Source organism: Piliocolobus tephrosceles, chromosome 8, assembly GCF_002776525.5.
Source record: "Piliocolobus tephrosceles isolate RC106 chromosome 8, ASM277652v3, whole genome shotgun sequence".
In the NCBI taxonomy this organism is placed as follows: Eukaryota; Metazoa; Chordata; class Mammalia; order Primates; family Cercopithecidae; genus Piliocolobus; species Piliocolobus tephrosceles.
In genome coordinates, this window is record NC_045441.1 from 124619387 (window position 1) to 124637589 (window position 18203).

Consider the following 18203-nt stretch of genomic DNA (forward strand, 5'->3'; position numbering starts at 1 on the left):
TATTCGGGAGGCTAAGACAGGTGAATAGCTTGAACCTGGGAGGCAGAGGTTTCAGTGAGCCGAGATTGCACTACAGCCTGGGCAACAAGAGCGAAACTCTGTCTTTAAAAAAAAAAAAAAATACAAAGGACCATTAGCACTTTGAATGCTTTTCTCCATCCATCCCACTTCAATGGTAGATTAACTTACTAATCCAACAAGCAAATATTGAGCACCTATTATGTGCCAAGTACTATTTCCAGAACCTGGAATACATCAGGAATCAAAACAAATATCCCTGCCCTAGTGGAAAGAGATCAACAACAAACAGTATATATATTAATTATATGATATGTCAGAACATAAAGCGTTATAGAAAAAAGTGAAACAGTGCAAATATTAGAGGAAAGGGGCCTGAAATCCAAGTGTAAATAAATAGGGTAAGTAGATATCCAAAGTGTTCTCCAGTAACATCCACAGAAAAGGCCTTAAGACCTTTCCATTTAGTTCTTGCCACTACTTTGCATTAATTTTATTAAATTCTTTTTTCAATTTTTTTCTCTTCAAGCTACCAATTCTACTCTATTTTACTTCAGTAGTAGATAATACCTAACATTTACCAAACATTTACCACATAGCATTGTTCTAAGTGTTTTTAAAAGATTAAATAATTACATCCTCACAATAGATGTATGAAATAGGTGTTCCTTTTGCCTCCATTTTATAAGGCAGAAAACTGAGGCACAAAAATATTAAGCAAAATTTCCCAAGATCACGTGGTTAGCAAGTAGCAGAGCCCTGGAGAAACATGTATAATACATATTCCCTACTATGAAATTGAAGACCAGCCTGGGCAACATAGCAAAACTCCATCTCCACAAAAATACAAAAAGTTGGCTCATGCCTATAATGCCAGCACTTTGGGAGGCCAAGTTAGGTGGATCACCTGAGGTCAGGAGTTTGAGACCAGCCTGACCAACATGGTGAAACCCCGTCTCTACTAAAAATACATAAATTTGCTGGGTACGGTGGCACATATCTGTAGTCCCAGCTACTCAGGAGGCTGAGGCAGGAGAACTGCTTGAACCCAGGAGGCGGAGGCTGCTGTGAGCCAAGATTGCACCATTGCACTCCAGCCTGGAAAATGGAGTGAGACTCTGTCTCAACAACAACAACAACAAAAAAATTAGCTGAACGGGTGGCATGGACCTATACTGCCAGCTACTTGGGAGGCTAAGGTGGGAGGATTACCTGAGCCCGGGAGGTCGAGGCTGTAGGGAGCCAAGATCTCACCACTGCACTCCAGCCTGGGTGACAGAGTGAGACCCTGTCTCAAAAAAAAAGAAAAGAAAGAAAGGCAGAAAAGACAGAAAGAGGAAGGAAGGAAGGAAGGAAGGGAGGGAGGGAGGGAGGGAGGGAGGGAGGGAGGGAGGGAGAAAGAAAAGAAATTTAAGAACATTCAGGGCCGGGTGTGGTGGCTGACGCCTGTAATCCCAGCACTTTGGGAGGCCGAGGCAGGCGGATTACGAGGTCAGGAGATTGAGACCATGGTGAAACCCCGTCTCTACTAAAAATACAATAAATTAGCCAGGTGCGGTGGCGGGTGCCTGTAGTCCCACTACTCAGGAGGCTGAGGCAGGAGAATGGCGTGAACCCAGGAGGCGGAGTTTGAAGTGAGCCAAGATCGCGCCACTGCACTCCAGCCTGGGTGACAGAGTGAGACTCCATCTCAAAAAATAAAAACAAAAAAAAAAACATTCAGGGCTGGGTGGGAGCAATAGCTCACATCTGTAAATCCCAGTGCTTTTGGGAGGCCAAGGTGGGAGGATTGCTTGAGCTCAGGAGTTCAAGGCTGCAATAAGCTATGATCGCGCCACTGCACTCCAGCCTGGAAAACAGAGGAAGATGCTGTCTCCAAAATAAAGAAAAAGAGTAATATTCAGCACAAACTGTTTCAAGTTTTCTCACCTCTAATAAACAGACTCTCTTACAGTATACATACAAAAACTATGAATGCTCCTATTATATTGTTTTCTGGCCATTTTTACAGTTATTTTCTTGACTAAATAGTTTTTTTGTTGTTATTGTTTTTGTTTGTTTGTTTTTGAGACAGAGCCTTACTCCGTTACCCAGTCTGGAGTGCAGTGCCACAATCTCCGCTCACTGCAACCTCCACCTCCCGGGTTCAAGTGATTCTTGTGCCTCAGCCTCCCAAGGAGCTGGAATTACAGGCACACACCATCATGCCCAACTAATTTCAGTATTTTTATTAGAGATGGGGTTTCGCCATGTTGGCCAGGCTGGTCTCAAACTCCTGACCTCACGTGATCTGCTCGCCGTGGCCTCCCACAGAGGTGGTATTACACGTGTGAGCCACTGTGCCAGGTCAACTGAATAGTCTTTATCACGGTCTCTACTTAACATCTTCCTTAACCTCACCACAATCTGATTTATATCACCATTCTTCGTGTACTGAAACTGCTTTAATGTGGTCAGTGACCCTCACACCACCAAGCCAAAAGATTCTTTCTCTATTCTCATTCTCCTCAAACTTTGTATTGGACTATGTCCACCTCTGTGCCCTTCTTCCTGAAACCTCCTTGGGTACCTAGAAGCAGCACTACCCTGAATCTTCCTATTCCCCTCTCTCTCTCTGACCTTTCCCTTAGAAAATCTCTTCCTTTGGATTCTGAGACTTAAACTTTTCTATCTTCCTTTTACTTCTCCTACTATTCCTTTAATAGTACCTTTTTCACTTCTACCCCTGAAAGGTAGGAACCCCAAAAGTTTAAGTTGAGTCCATTGTTCTTCTCTTTTTTTCTTTTTTTGAGACAGAGGCTCTGTCACCCAGACTGGAGTGAAGTGGCACAATCACAGCTCACTGCAGCCTCAATCTCCCAAGCTCAAGCGATCCTCCCCACTCAAATTCCCAGGTAGCTGGGACTACATGAGTGCCTCCACTAAGCCTGGATACTTTTTTTTTTTTTAAAGAAATGGAGTCTCACTATAATTGCCCAAGATGATCCTGAACTCCTGGGCTCAAGCTATCCTCCAGCCTCGGACTCCCAAATTTTGGGGATTACAGGCGTGAGCCACTGCACTGAGCTCTTTTTTATATTCCAATAGGGTCAGGCACAGTGGCTCATGCCTATAATCCCAGCACTTTGGGAAGCCGAAACAGGTGAATTGCTAGAGGCCAGGAGCTCAAGACCAGCCTGGTCAACACGGTGAAACCCCACGTCTACCAAAAAATACAATAATTAGCCAGGCATGGTGGCACGTGCCTGTAGTCCCAGCTACTCGAAAGGCTAAGGTAAGAGAATCGCTTGGACCCAGGAGACGGAGGTTGCGGTGAGCCAAGATCGTGCCACTGCACTACAGCCTGGGTGACAGAGTGAGACCCTGTCTCAAAATAAAAATAAAAATAAAATAGATTCTTATAGTCTCTTTTAAGGTTCATTCATCCAATAAGCATTTATTGAGCATCTATCATCAACCAGGTTCTGTTTGGGTTGCTTAAAATAGATTAGTGAACAAAACAGACCAAAAAAAAAAATCCTCTCTGCATATAGTGAAATAATTCTATGCTACCAAGGACACTCAAAACTATCTTCCCCTAAATACTATTTTAAACACATCACTCTCGTGGCTTAAAAACAACAATAACAACCTTGCAGTGATTCCCCTCTTATCAGTCACATCTAATTTTCTATGCCTTAGTTCAAAACACTTGATAATCATTTTCTATTGTATCCATACAGGTTCATTTTCCATTACTCTCTGATTCAAGGGAATTCCAGGCAGGCCAATCTTCTGATTATCCCTCAGACACATTCCTTATATTTCTATCTGGTCAAGTGACTACTGAAAATGTAGGCTTAGTACTTAGAAATTTTTTCACAAGTGTAATGAATTAATAGAGAAATTCAAAAATGAATGTTTTTGATTCCTTCAAATGCATAAAAATAGCAAACACTTATACAAAGCTACTATGTGCCAAACACTATTCCAAGCACTTTATATACATTAACCCATTTATTCCACACAACAATCCTGGTATCTCCATTTTACAAATGAGGAAGCTGAGGCCCAAAGACAATAAAGTAACAACCTAGGTCTCACAGATAGTAAGTGGCAGAGCCAACATTCATACTTAGGAAGCCTGGTTCCATACTATCTAGCATACTCCCAGCAGAAGTAATAAAAACAAATAGAGTTCAAAACTGAAACGGAAAACTATATTCAACTATAAAAAGTTATGTATAATAAGTTAATCCTTTACTCCAAATAATAAAGAACAATATTTCCTCTAATACGTCAAGTTTAAATTATAGAATTTAATAGTATATAATAAAAACCACAATCTACAAACAAGAATACACCATATATCATTCAGAGTTCCCCAAAGCTGCTGAAAATACTTGCTAGGCATGACAAAAAATATATGGTGACACAGGTCTAACTTGTGTTATTTCATTGGCATGCATATATTAAAGTATTTTGCTGTCATCCTTGCTTTCATCAGAATCAAAATAGATTTGAATACAATCTTCAAGGGTTTTTTTGTTTGTTTTTTTGTTTGTTTTTGAGATGGACTCTTGCTCTGTCACCCAGGCTGGAGTGCAATGGCAAAGTCTTGGCTCACTGCAACCTCTGCCTCCTAGGTTCAAGTGATTCTCCTGCCTCAACCTCCTGAGTAGCTGGAATTACAGGCGCATGCCACCACGCCTGGCTAATTTTTCTATTTTTAGTAGAGACAGGGTTTCACCATGTTGCCCGGGCTGGTCTCAAACTCCTGACCTCGTGATCCACCCATCTCGGCCACCCAAAGTGCTAGGATTAAAAGACTGCCAGCTTTACTTTTTGGAAGCAAAATTCACATATAGGACTGGGTCCTATATGGCAGAAAAAAATTTAGTAGAAGCAAAAACAATCCCCAAAGCATTTAACTGATATAGGTACTCTTCAACCTCTCACCAACTTTATGGCTAACAGATCCTTTAAAAGGTTTCCAAGGACTCCTCGAGAATTCAATTTTTTTATAACTGATTACATAAAATTAAAATCCAAAGGCAGAGGTTCTTTCATAAAACAATCCTGACATATTAAAAGATAGGGGGTGCCTAACCACAACATTATCATTTTCTTCTCTTTCCAGTTTTCCCTGCTCTTCAGGCAGAGAAAAGACATGAATTTGTCAGGTTTTGAGATGGAGAGATTAAAATTAACAAACCAGGACAGGGACACTAGTTTGATTTGGAAAAGGCGAGACTAGACTGCATGTAGCCTTTCCAATTAGTAATGACAGCCTAACTAGAAAAGAAAAGGTATGTAGATAAAAGCAGCCAAAAAAACAATGCCATTAATGCCTTAGGCAAAAATCCACAGCAGCTACTATTCCCTACTTTATTTTCTGCCTCTCTTCCCTTTTCCTGGGTAAGGAAAGCACCCAAAGCACCCCCAAGGCCACTCATAGAAAACCAATTCTTCCCAAGCATTGTATGAATTTAAAAAAAAAACAAACTATTAATAATTTGAGATTAATTCAATTTAATCTCAAATTTTCAAACTGTTTGGAAAAGATTTTTCAAACAGGGAGTCATTTTCTCCTCTCTTCACCCACAGCAACCCACTACGACACTCATAAAGTCATCCCATACTCCAAGGGATTAAATACAAATTTCCTGGGGAAAACACTGGATTCGGCAGCTATCACTGAAGCTATTCCCAAATACTAAGGTTCTCCTGTATACCCCATATTTGATATTTTCTTCTCTCCCACATGCACTGGTGACAAGAAGAAAGATATATAATCCTTCTCAAGATTCTCTACACAAAGGAGACCTCAACTCAAATCTCAAATCCAAAATTAAAACCCCTTGTTAAAACAAACCCCCCAAGGAGAAGGCAATGGCTTTCTAGTCTAGTGTTCATTTTCAACAGCACACACGACCAGCTAAATAAGGGAGTTTTAAAATGTCAAAAATTTTTCTGTCATATTACTAGAATGAAAGAGGTCTAAGGATAGAGGCGATGCCAACGAAAAACAGATTTCCCAATAATGTACTATATTGCATCATCTTAATCATTATAAGTATTTCCCAAGTCACGAAAAGGTACATGGCATTATGATAGGTCCAATATTTTACAGTAACAAGAAAGGAAATGGTAAAATTAAGTTTAATTTTAAAATTATAAGTACAGTTGAGATGTTTTCAGACTCAACTGTGGGAAACTTTGAGATCCACATGCTAAATACAGTAAAGGAGGAATACCTGAGACATTAAAGGAAGCACGAAGATAATAAGTGGCAATACAGTATTATTCATCTACCTCATTTACAAAGCAATAAACAAGAAACCTATTTTTTCTTCCAGCTTTAAAATAAAATGTAGGCCGGGCGCGGTGGCTCAAGCCTGTAATCCCAGCACTTTGGGAGGCCGAGGCGGGCGGATCACAAGGTCAGGAGATCGAGACCACGGTGAAACCCCGTCTCTACTAAAAATACAAAAAATAAGCCGGGCGCGGTGGCGGGCGCCTGTAGTCCCAGCTACTCGGGAGGCTGAGGCAGGAGAATGGCGTGAACCCGGGAGGCGGAGCTTGCAGTGAGCCGAGATCGTGCCACTGCACTCCAGCCTGGGCGACAGAGCAAGACTCCGTCTCAAAAATAAAAAATAAAATAAAAAAATAAATAAATAAAAAATAAAATAAAATAAAATAAAATAAAATGTAAAATTTTCCTTCACCAAACAAAGTATGCTATCCAGAAGTACACAACAGACCCAGAAAGTTGGCTTAATGCAGGGTCTACAAACCAAAACAAAGAATAAAAAAATAACTTCAAAGGTCACAGAACTTAAAAAAAAAAAAAAATCCAACCAAAACATATACAGCTGATGTTTAACCAGACCTATTTTTTAATAATACCTGTGCAAAACAAAGACATCAAAGTAAATGAAAGGATAAGTTTTCATTTCACAATCTCCCTATATACTTCCTCAGCCTGTGGACCTAGCCTTATCCATCCTTAAAGGGAGCTGGTAGTCAGGAATATTTAATGCCCTACTTCATCAGAACTTTCTTTAGCTCTCTCATCAGGCCATTATTAAAGTCATTCAGTAATATTTACTAGTTATAGCTATTCAAATGTCAGTAATCTCCTAATGACCATTTTGAACTAATACACACATAGGAAGCAGATAAGGCCTAAATTTCTCTTTTACAAATGAAGTATGTTCATTTCTCTTACTGTAATAAAGAATATTTCTTTATTTTCCAAGCTCCTATTCTTCAGTGAATATCTTTAAAATCATTTAAAAACACTGGTAGCTATTGTCTGCTGAAGTTTTTTTTTTTTTTTTTGGGATGGAGTTTCACTCTGTAGCCCAGGCTGGAGTGCACTGGTGCCATCTCGGCTCACTGCAACCTCTGCCTCCCAGGTTCAAGCAATTATCCCAGCCTCAGCCTCCAGAGTAGTGCACACCACCACGCCCAGCTAATTTTTTTGTATTTTTAGTACAAAATACAAGTTCAAGACCAGGCTGGTCTCGAACTCCTGACCTCAAGCAATCCTCCCAGCTCAGCCTCCCAAAGTGCTGGGATTACAGGTGTGAGCCACCACACCAGGCCTACTAAAACTTTTTGAGGCTGTTATTTGAGTAATCATCTATCACTGCCTTCACAAAAGCTGGGCTTGGATAACAAATTGCAGTTTACTATCAAAGACAAATAGACTACATTTCCTCAGTTCTCTAAAACCTTGGTGTCACTTTAGGGCATGAGGGACTAAAGAGAAGATGGAATCAATTATCTGACAAATCCTGTAGAATTTCCATCCTAACATCTCTCAGAATAGCTCCTTACCTCAGTGGTTTGGTCTCTAATTTTTCAAACAAAACTCAACTAACTGTCAACCCCAAAATATGCTGCACACTACTGAAAGAGTAATCTGTCTGAAAACCACTTTCATCATGTTTTCTCCTGCTCCCTATCAACCTCTATTGGCTTCTTATTGCTTAGCACATTAAATTCAACTTGACACCAATACACCTTTCATAATCTAGTTCTACCCTACTTATATAAATTTATCTGCCACCATTCCCAGTAATTAACACTTTATTCCATTGAGATCAGACTCCTTACATCCCTCTCACATCATGCTGGCCCTTACCAAGTGCTTGCTCATTCTTTACTGTGGTCTAAATGTCTCCTCCACAACTCATATTGAAATTTAATTGCCAGTGTGATGGTATTAAGAGGTGAGGCCATTAACAGGTGATTAGGCTATGATGGCTCTACCCTCATCAATGATAATGCCATAGTAATGGAAGTAGGTTCCTGATAAAAAGCAAGTCCTGCCCTCTCTGTTCTTGTTCTCTTGCTCTTCTGCCTTACACCATAGGATGACATAGAATGAAGGCCCATGCTAGATGCCAGCACCATGTTCTGGTTCTTCTCAGTCTCCAAAATCAAGAGCCAAATACATTTCTGTTGATTATAAGTATCCAGTCTGTGGTATTCTGTTATAGCAGCATAAAATGGACAAAGACAAGCTTCTATCCCCTATATAGAACATACATAATGTTCTCCTTCTGGAGATGCTAGCCTATACAATCTTTATCCAAGTCTCATCTTCTTCAGGAAGCCTCACTCCTAGAACTTCAGTCTGAAGATATCCCTATACTAACAGACTGGACTCATACTACATGTAGCACACATTATTTGTAAACTGCTTTGGACAGTGCTAATTATATCATTATGAAAGTATTCCTGACAAGATAAATTCTACGAAGAGGTTGTGCCAAATTTTCCAAGAAGTGGCTCCATAAGCAAAGTCTATTTGAAAAATTGATTAAGGCCAGGTGCAGTGGCTCAGGCCTGTAATCCCAACACTTTGGGAGGCCAAAGCAGGTGGATCACCTGAGGTGAGGAGTTCGAGACCAGCCTGGCCAACATGGTGAAACCTTGTCTCTACTAAAAATACAAAACCTTAGCCAGGTGTGGTGGCAGGCACCTGTAATCCCAGCTACTCAGGAGCCTGAGGCAGGAGAGTCGCTTGAACCCAGGAGGTGAAGGTTGCAGTGAGCCGAGATCATACCGCTGTACTCCAGCCTGAAAAACAAGAAAACTCCATCTCAAAAAAAAAAAAAGGAAAAAGAAAAGTTGATTAAATAATCCTGATTGTGGATCACACCTATGATCCCAGCACTTTGGGAGGCTGAGGCAGGCAGATGACCTGAGGTCAGGAGTTCAAGACCAGCCTGGCCAACATGGTGAAACCCTGTCTCTACCAAAAATATAAAAATTAGCTGGGCGGCCAGGCACGGTGGCTCATGCCTGTAATCCCAGCACTTTGGGAGGCCGAGGTGGGTGGATCACCGGAGGTCAGGAGTTCGAGACCAGCCTGGCCAACATGGTGAAACCCCGTCTCTACTAAAAATAGAAAAATTAGCCAGGCATGGTGGCGGGTGCCTGTGATCCCAGCTACTCAGGAGGTTGAGGCAGGAGAATCACTTGAACTCAAGAGGCGGTGGTTGCAGTGAGCTGAGATCACGCCATTGCACTCCAGCCTGGACAACAGAGCAATACCCTGTCTCAAAAAAAAAAAAAAAAAAAAAATTAGCTGGGCATGGTGGCACACACCTGTAGCTCCAGCTACTCAGGAGGCTGAGGCAGGAAAACTGCTTGAACCCAGGAGGCAGAGGTTGCAGTGAGCTGGGATGGCACCACTGCCACTCCAGCCCAGGTGACAGAGTGAGACAACATCTCAAAATAAATAAATAAAGACATTTTATTATATCACGGCATAGTGGCTCACACCTGCAATCCTAGCACTTTGGGAGGCTAAGAGGATCACTTAAGCCCAGAAGTTTGAGACTACCCTGGGCAACAGGGTGAGACCCCATTTCCACAAAAAATAAGAAAATTAGCTGGGTATGATCCCATGCCTATAGTCAGAGTAACCTGAGAGGCTGAGGTGGGAGAATTGCTTGAACCCAGGAGTTCAAGGCTACAATAGGCTAGGATCGTGCCACTGCACTCCAGCCTGGGCAACAAAGACCATCTCAAAAAAAAAAAGAAAAAAAAAGTTCTAGTATGAATTAAACAAAGTAATGACTAAGATTTGATACTCTTTGAAGCTGAGTAACAGCTATATGGTGGTTCATATCTACTTTTGTACTTGTTTAAAAATACCAAAAGTTCCTTTTTTAAAAAGTACTAATAATGTCTTTATATCATTTTAAATGACAAAACCAAAATATAACATTTTCTTTACCCAAGGAATATGTAGGTCCCCACTGGCAGTAAGAAAAATGTTTGCAGAAAGATTTAAAGCAGAATCCTAATTCTCATCTAAGAATTAATAAAAGTTGGAGGAAAAAATATAATCACACAGACGGGATTTCCATGAAAAGAAAAATTAATCCTAACGACTAAAAGCAACACTGTTTATATTATAAATCTTCATTCAATTAGAGCATTCACAAGAGGGTCCACCCAAATAACACACGAAAATTTAAAACTTCAGAAAAAATCTTAAGCAAAACATGGGAGGCAGAAAATAAAGGGGAAAAAAGGAGAAAAGTTGCTACAACCAATGTTCAATAACCCAAATCAGTTAACGTTATTTTAGAAAATTCACAATCTGAAAACACCTAATGCTCTAAGGGAATGGATTAAAAAGTTCTTAAATAATCAGAAAATTAGGACTTCCACTCTATTCCAAAGACTGAAAAACATGCTTAGAAAATTTCAGATATTTGGATTAATGACTATGTATCTGTTTGTTGTTATCAAGAAATGCTCCACCCCTTTGAAATTTCAGTCTAACTGCTTTTCAAAATTCAATCACTATTTTGCCGACATCATTCACTAATTGCTTCCAAAAGCGGTAATATAATATCTACTAATTTTTTTTTTTTTTAAGACAAAGTCTCACTGTCTCCCAGGCTGGAATACAATGGCGCAATCTCAGATCACTGCAACCTCTGACTCCCAAGTTCAAGTGATTGTCCTGCCTCAGCCGCCCGAGGAGCTGGGATTATAGGTACATGCCACCACACTCAGCTAATTTTTGTATTTTTAATAGAGATGGGGTTTCACCATGTTGGCCAGGCTGGTCTCAAACTCCTGACCTCGTGATTGGCCCACCTGGGCCTCCCAAAGTGCTGGGATTACAGGTGTGAATCACCGTGCCCAGTCACATCTACTATTTTTAAGTGAAAGCATTTTATTCTACTAATTACACTGCGTTTTTGCCTTGACATTTTTTCCAAACTGGTTTTAGGCATATCCACAAGCCAATTTTGATTATTTTGATTTCAAATTCTACTCCATAATTGCTTTAAAACTCAAGAGGTGAGATTTTAATAGCCATACTTTTAAAAAGTTATTTTTGAACAGTTATCTGACATGCACACCTATACAAATAGCAAGACTTATCCTAACAGCAATATACCATCTGCCCATCACCCAAAGCAATTAAAGCTTAAAACAGGACAACTCTCTGTATGAACACAGTTTAATAATAAAGAAGCCATACTTGAGGCCGGGCACAGTGGCTCACACCTGTAATCTAGCACTTTGGGAGGCTAAGGCAGGCAGATCATGAGGTCAGGAGTTCGAAACCAGCCTGGCCAACATAGTGAAACCTCGTCTCTACTAAAAATACAAAAATTAGCTGGGTGTGGTGGCGGGCATCTGTAATCCCAGCTACTTGGGAGGTTGAGGCAGAATTGCTTGAACCCGGGGGGCAGAGGCTGCAGTAAGCCAAGATCACACAGCTACACTCCAGCCTGGGTGACAGAGCAAGAGTCCGTCTCCGGAGGGGGGGAAAGAAAAAATGCCATACTCACAAACAAACCTGTTAAGAGGAAAAATAAACTTATACTCAAACTGCGTTATACCATCCTTAAAGTTAGGTTTTCCTACCAAATAAAAGTAATCATCTTATTTTTGGTAGCTTGTAATTTCTCTCTTCTGATAAAAGAAAAATATGCTACTAAAATCTAAGGGGCCAAAATAGTGGTGAAATTTTCTATAAACTTCATAATTAAATAATAAAAGAATCATATCATACAAAAGACATGTGTTGGCCAGGTGCAGTGGCTCACACCTGTAATCCCAGCACTTTGGGAGGCTGAGGCAGACAGATCACGAAGTCAGGATATCGAGACCATCCTGGCTAACATGGTGAAACCCCGTCTCTACTAAAAATACAAAAAAAAATTAGCTGGGCGTGGTGGCGGGCGCCTGTACTCCCAGCTACTAGGGAGGCTGAGGCAGGAGAATGGTGTGAACCCGGAAGGTAGAGCTTGCAGTGAGCAGAGATTGTGCCACTGCACTCCAGCCTGGGCCACAGAGGGAAACCCTGTCTCAAAAAAAAAAAAAAAAAGAAAAAAGAAACATATCACAGAACCAGTTAGATTCTATTATAGTAGAAAAGTTGACATTTACCACATAATCTTTTCTAATAAAGAAGTCCACATAACAAGATTAAAAACAATTGTAAAGATCTTTTAGAAAACCACGAAACGCATGATTAAAAAGTCCCACATATCTTCTTTCCTTGCATTACAAAAATAACTGGGTAAATTATGCTAGCTTTTTAATTTGCTTACTCGACTTTTGAGAAAAATATGAATATACTATAATCTTTAAAATATTGAGGATATTGCCATCTTTTATTCAGGAATGGATATTTGCAGATTTTTCCTAATATCTTTGAGGTAACATAAAATATTACAAAATCTCAGAATGTGTTAAACAAGTTTTATCCAATACACACTATTCCAGTGGGATAAAAACCAATACAAGTTCCATTTAGATTAAGAAATCCTTTGAGAAAAGTATGTAGTACATTCTAGTTATACTGTTTCTAGAACAGCAAAAATCTCTATAACCTATTTCCCTACTGTTTTCTTCAGAACCAACTGAGCTGAATGTAACTTCCTTCATAAAGAGTCAAGACAGTATTACAGTTACTGTGAGAGAGCTAACTAACTGAATTTTCACCAGAGGCTGAAGTTTTCACAAATTAAAACCATTTTACTTAAATGATCTATAAAAATAACAACACTAAGTTTAAATATATTTAATTGAGTACTATTTGCAGTCACATTAGAAAATTTAATTTTAGGCCCAGCATGGTGGCTCACGCCTGTAATCCCAACCCTTTGGGAGGCCAAGGTGGATGGATCACGAGGTCAGGAGTTTGAGACCAGACTGACCAACATGGTAAAACCCCATCTCTACTAAAAATACAAAACTTAGCCGAGCGAGCTGGTACGCGCCTGTAATCCCAGCTATTCAAGAGACTGAGGCAGGAGAATCACTCGAACCCGGGAGGCGGAGGTTGCAGTGAGCCAAGATTGTACCACTGCACTCCAGTCTGGGTGACAGAGTGAGACTCTGTCTCAAAAAAAAAGAGAAAGAAAAGAAAATTTAATATTTTTCTCACACAAAACAACAAAAAGATAAATTTATTAAACTGAAGAATATAGATTCCTTTTAAAGCCAAGAGTAGGGTGGGGAAAAAAGGGAAGATTTCTAAATCCAAACTGCTTAAACTGATAAGATTTTTTTTATTCCTTTAAAGCACACAAAATCATTTTTAAAATAAAACTCCCTTAAAGCTAGGAGTTCATCCTCTGGCAACACCCTCTTTCTTTAACAAAGTAATGAGTTGCAAGTTATCGCTAGTACTCCCTTTTAGACTCAAGCTGAAGGGCAATACAAAAACAATTTTATTTTTCTGTACTTTGTCATTTGAGTATAACTGTCTCATCCTAATTTTATAATAGGCCAACTTTAAGTGATTCATATTCAAAACCTTCTTACAGAAATAATCTATTGATCTCAAGAATTCAACTACTGAACCTGGCAGAAAGTATTCCAAATTATCAAAAGAAACCATGAAAGTATGAAGCTGCAGTGTTCATAATGTTAGATCAAAAAACTTAAACCACGCAAAAATATTTAGAAATCTCAGCTCCCTATTTCCTATCAAAATACTAAAGAACTTTAGATGTCTTCTTTAAACGTACTAAAGATACAAAAGTAAATTCCTTTTGACTTCAGAGGGCCGAAATGAAGAATTCGGTAACTGCAAGCAAAAAGTATGAGGGGAGAAAATATTTCGTGAGACAAACACCATTTAAAAAAAAAAAAAAAAAAGATGTATTAAAATCATTTACTCCCTTCTACCAGACAAACAGTCCTCTCCTAGAACTCAACTGCTTACAATTCAGCCAAGCATGACTGCCAAGAGTTTTTAAACCTGTGTTAGGATTGTTCAAAGTGGAAAGCTTCTCCACCAGTGTATTACAACAACAAAAAGTATATTTTTTAGAGTTAAAGATCAACTATTAAATACACTCCTCTGATAAACGAAATGTAAGTGATTTAAAAAACAAAAAAACAAACTCAAGTTGTAACTTAGGACAAAGTTTGCTATATAAATTGCTTGCAGTTCTAAGAGTATTTATTTGGTCCCCCAAATTGGGGCTTAAGTGGCTGAAAGAAAAAAGTTTTATAAACAGGTTTTCTAACCTTAGTTTACATTTGGTAAAACAGACCATTTATCACCATCAAGTGAACATAATGCCAAATGTTAAGATTCCAAATTTTACAGGTAAAATTTGTAAAAATTACAATAACCCAGTAATGGACCGTCACTGATGTTAAACATTTTTACATATATCTTAAGAATGCAATGTCATGTATGTCATGTTTAAACTTGGGATGTATGTATTTGCACTATGTAATCCTGGTTGCTTTTCTGGTAATTCTTTATTTCACAGTGGTCTGATTATAGCCAGGGCTGCTTCTTCCCATTATACCATTAGTCAGTACATCTTAATTTTGCTTTCACCAAAACATGGACATCACAAGCCACCTCTTGCTTCCAGTTTTCTGCTTTTTACTGTAGATAACAATGACAGTGAGTTCCACCAAATGCATGTATGTGCACAGCTTTGTCATTCTTTTCCCAGCCCCCTTCTTTTCTATGAGAAAAATACGAGAAACTTAGGTTTATATAAAAACATCGATTTTTCTTTTGCATACATACCTAATGGATTTTCAAGAGAAGACAATTTATTCAGATAACTATCATCCTAGAAATGTCAAGAGAACTTCCCAAATCCAAAAATAAGAAGTTAATCTGATATTAACTGGAAAGGAAATTTCCACTCAAATCATAAATGTCATCAATTAAGCTGAACATCAATAAAACTCAGTCAAAAATCAAGTCTCAATACAGAACCCACATATAACCCACATGTAATCAAAATATCACTTATATTTGCTAGCAGAGTTCACAGATGAATTCTGTATGTGCGCCAAATTTATCTTATTTTGAAATGCTGGGATTAATATTGGTATAAATCAGAGCCCACACTAAGTGTCCTGGGCAGAGGAAATCCAAAGAACGCTTAGTAGCATGGTAAAAACCGGTTCAAAATGAAAAAAAGAAAAAAAGAAAAAAGCCACGTCCTAACACAACAGAGCGAATAAGCGACCAATAGATCACTGAAAGCAAAACGAAAACGGTCCCCTCCGGAGTAGCCTGAATAAAAGATCTTTACTCGTAACGTTTAATACTATCCTACCTCACTTCATTCACTTCCCAACTTCCTTTACTTTTTCAAGGGCCACCACGGGGCATCCCTTTTTCTGGAAGTGTATATTGAAAGGATCTGTACAGGAAAGAGGGAAGGAACGGACAGTTCTCAAGAAGGCTGAGAAACAGGTGGGTTAGCAGGAGCAGAAGCATAATCTACACACTTAAGGGGCAGCTTTAAGATGACAGATGTGGTGGAAGGAAAGACTGCAAATCGGAAGAAGCCCTAGTGTGGCAGATACACTGTGGGCTGATTGCAAGCACCAGAGGGGGGCAAAGGCTAACTCCAGAGTGGTAGCAGTGGAGCAAAAAACAAGCAGTAGGACGAGTGGGCAATGAGCAGTGGGATTAACGAGCAGCAGCAGCAGCAACACGGGTCAGAGTGGAAGTGATGGCTTTGGTCTTGGGAGACGGGGGCCAGTGGGAAAGGACGTCAGACAGGGAATAGGGGGTTGGGGAAACAAGGAGGACTGAGACCTAAGAATCCTGCCCCTATGAAAATGCAGGGGGAAAAGCTGGAGACCAAAAGCCGCCACGGCTCCCCAATTAAAGAAATTCTCGAAGGAGAGTCGCTGCTTGCCGCCGCGCTGCCTTCTGACCCGCTCGCTTTTCCTGATGGTAACTGCTGTGGCGTAAAGAGGAGAGGGAAGAAGAGGAGGAGGAGGAAGAAGACCAAGGAGGAGGAGGGTGAAGATGAGGCGGGGGGTGGGGAGAAAGGGGGGTGCGGCCTGTACAGTCCCAGCGAAGCCTCCGCTCTCTCGTAGCCGGTCAGCCCCGGGTTTCCCCTAAGCCCAGCCCCGCATAGACTCACCCGCCTGCCTTGCCTCGCTTTTCCTTCAGCCGACTCCACGCGCTGCCGCGTCCTCACAAGAAACCACCGAACGAGCGTCGGGGAAAAAACTCTTCAGAACCGGGCCTAATTGCTTCAGCGAGTCCGACCTTTACGGCTGAGAGAGACACTCTCAGCTTTCGGTGGGTTCCACAGCCAGACGGGCCACCATCTTACATTAGGGTAAGACTCCTCCGGCCTCCCGTGCGCAGGCGCACGCCGATCCGGCCAGGAGGGGCGGGGGAGGGGCGGGAGGCGCGGCGGGCGGCTGAGTGGGAGGTTGCGGTGGCCGCTCCCGCAGCACCCTGGGAGTTGGAGTCCTCGGCGGGTAACCGCCCAGGGGCACGCCGGGAGTTGAAGTCCTCGCTCAGAGGGCGGAGGAGATCGCTCACCTCACGTGGCTGCTGGACTGAGCCTTTCTTCGAGTTTTGCTTCCTTCTCTGCGCGCGTGTGCTTCTTCAATGTCATTTGGTCGGCGGTTTTCACTAGTCATTCCATGTCCTCGGTGTTTTTGGAAATGTGCGACCCCAAGACTGGGGCGAGGCTAAACAATTTTACGGGGAGCCCGGAATGTTTCTTCTCTGCCCCGCCCACCAGGGATATCTAAAGGGGGCGGGGTGGAGGTGGAGGCAGGTTGGGGGTACGAAGAGCGCGGGATTTGATCTAGGGTAAGAATTTGATACAGACTTGGCGTCTGTTTGCGAAACAAGGAGGAAACAGACGCCCGTTTAATTTATTGCCCTGTCCTTGCGCATTTGGGGGCCACCACCCTTGATCCCTTCTTCACTGTAAAATCGCCAGTGAAGAAATATACTAAATTGTTCTGTGCAGATTACCCAAGAGAACGGAAGACCCGTGCACTTACAATAAGTGCTTCTGTTGATGTGAATTTGAGAATTTGCGGACCTCTGTGCGAATTAGTGCTAGTTCGCTGTCCTGCCAGCCCAGCTGTGTGCAAGTTGACAAACTACACACATCGGCACATCCCCAAGAACAATGAATGCAGCCACAATCCCTACGAGCACTGAAGAATCATCAGTCACAAGTCAGTCAGTGTACGGGTCGCTCCCGTTTGCACCCCAGAACTCTGGTGAAAGTGGTGCTCGAAGCAGTAATTTTTGCTTATTGCATGTATTCTTCACCCACTCATACAGCAAATACTCAATGAGCTCCTCCTGGCTGCCGGGTACTCTTCTATATATTGAGAACACAATGGTGAGCAAAATAGAAAAAAATCCCTGTCCCCATTCTAGTGATGTGTTGGGATGAGGAAGAGGAGAGAGGAGGCCTTTTTTTAAAAAGACGTGATTAAAATGCATAGTATGTCATAATCGATTTTAAAAACTTAAAACAGGGAAGGGGAGTAGGGAAAGAGGTTGCAGTTTTAAAGTTATGAACATAATGTCATAAGAAGAAGCCCTCATTTCTTTTTTCCTTTTTTTTTTTTTTTTTTTTTTTTGAGACGGAGTTTTGCTCTCTCTCCCAGGCTGGAGTGCAATCTAGGCTCACTGCAAGGTCCGCCTCCCGGGTTCACGCCATTCTCCTGCCTCAGCCTCCCAAGTATTGGGACTACAGGCGCCCACCACCACGCCTGGCTAATTTTTTGTGTTTTTCAGTAGAGAAGGGGTTTCACCGGTCACCCAGGCTGGAGTGCAGTGGCGCGATCTCGGCTCACTGCAACCTCTGCCTCTCGGATTCAAGCGATTCTTCTGCCTCAGCCTCCCGAGTAGCTGGGATTACAGGCACGTGCCATCACGCCAGGCTAATTTTTAT

The 18203-nt window shown here is 41.2% G+C and overlaps 1 protein-coding gene across 6 annotated transcripts in view; it reads right to left on the reverse strand.

Moving 5' to 3' along the window:
• CNOT4 (CCR4-NOT transcription complex subunit 4) overlaps nt 1-16685 on the reverse strand; it is a 148807-nt gene extending 132122 nt beyond the window's left edge. For all 6 annotated transcript variants that reach the window (XM_023190041.2, XM_023190044.2, XM_023190042.2 and 3 more), the window contains exon 1: nt 16413-16685. The gene's annotated coding sequence lies outside the window, so the exon portion shown is untranslated. The remainder of the gene's footprint in view (nt 1-16412) is intronic.
• Between the last annotated feature and the right edge of the window lie 1518 nt (nt 16686-18203).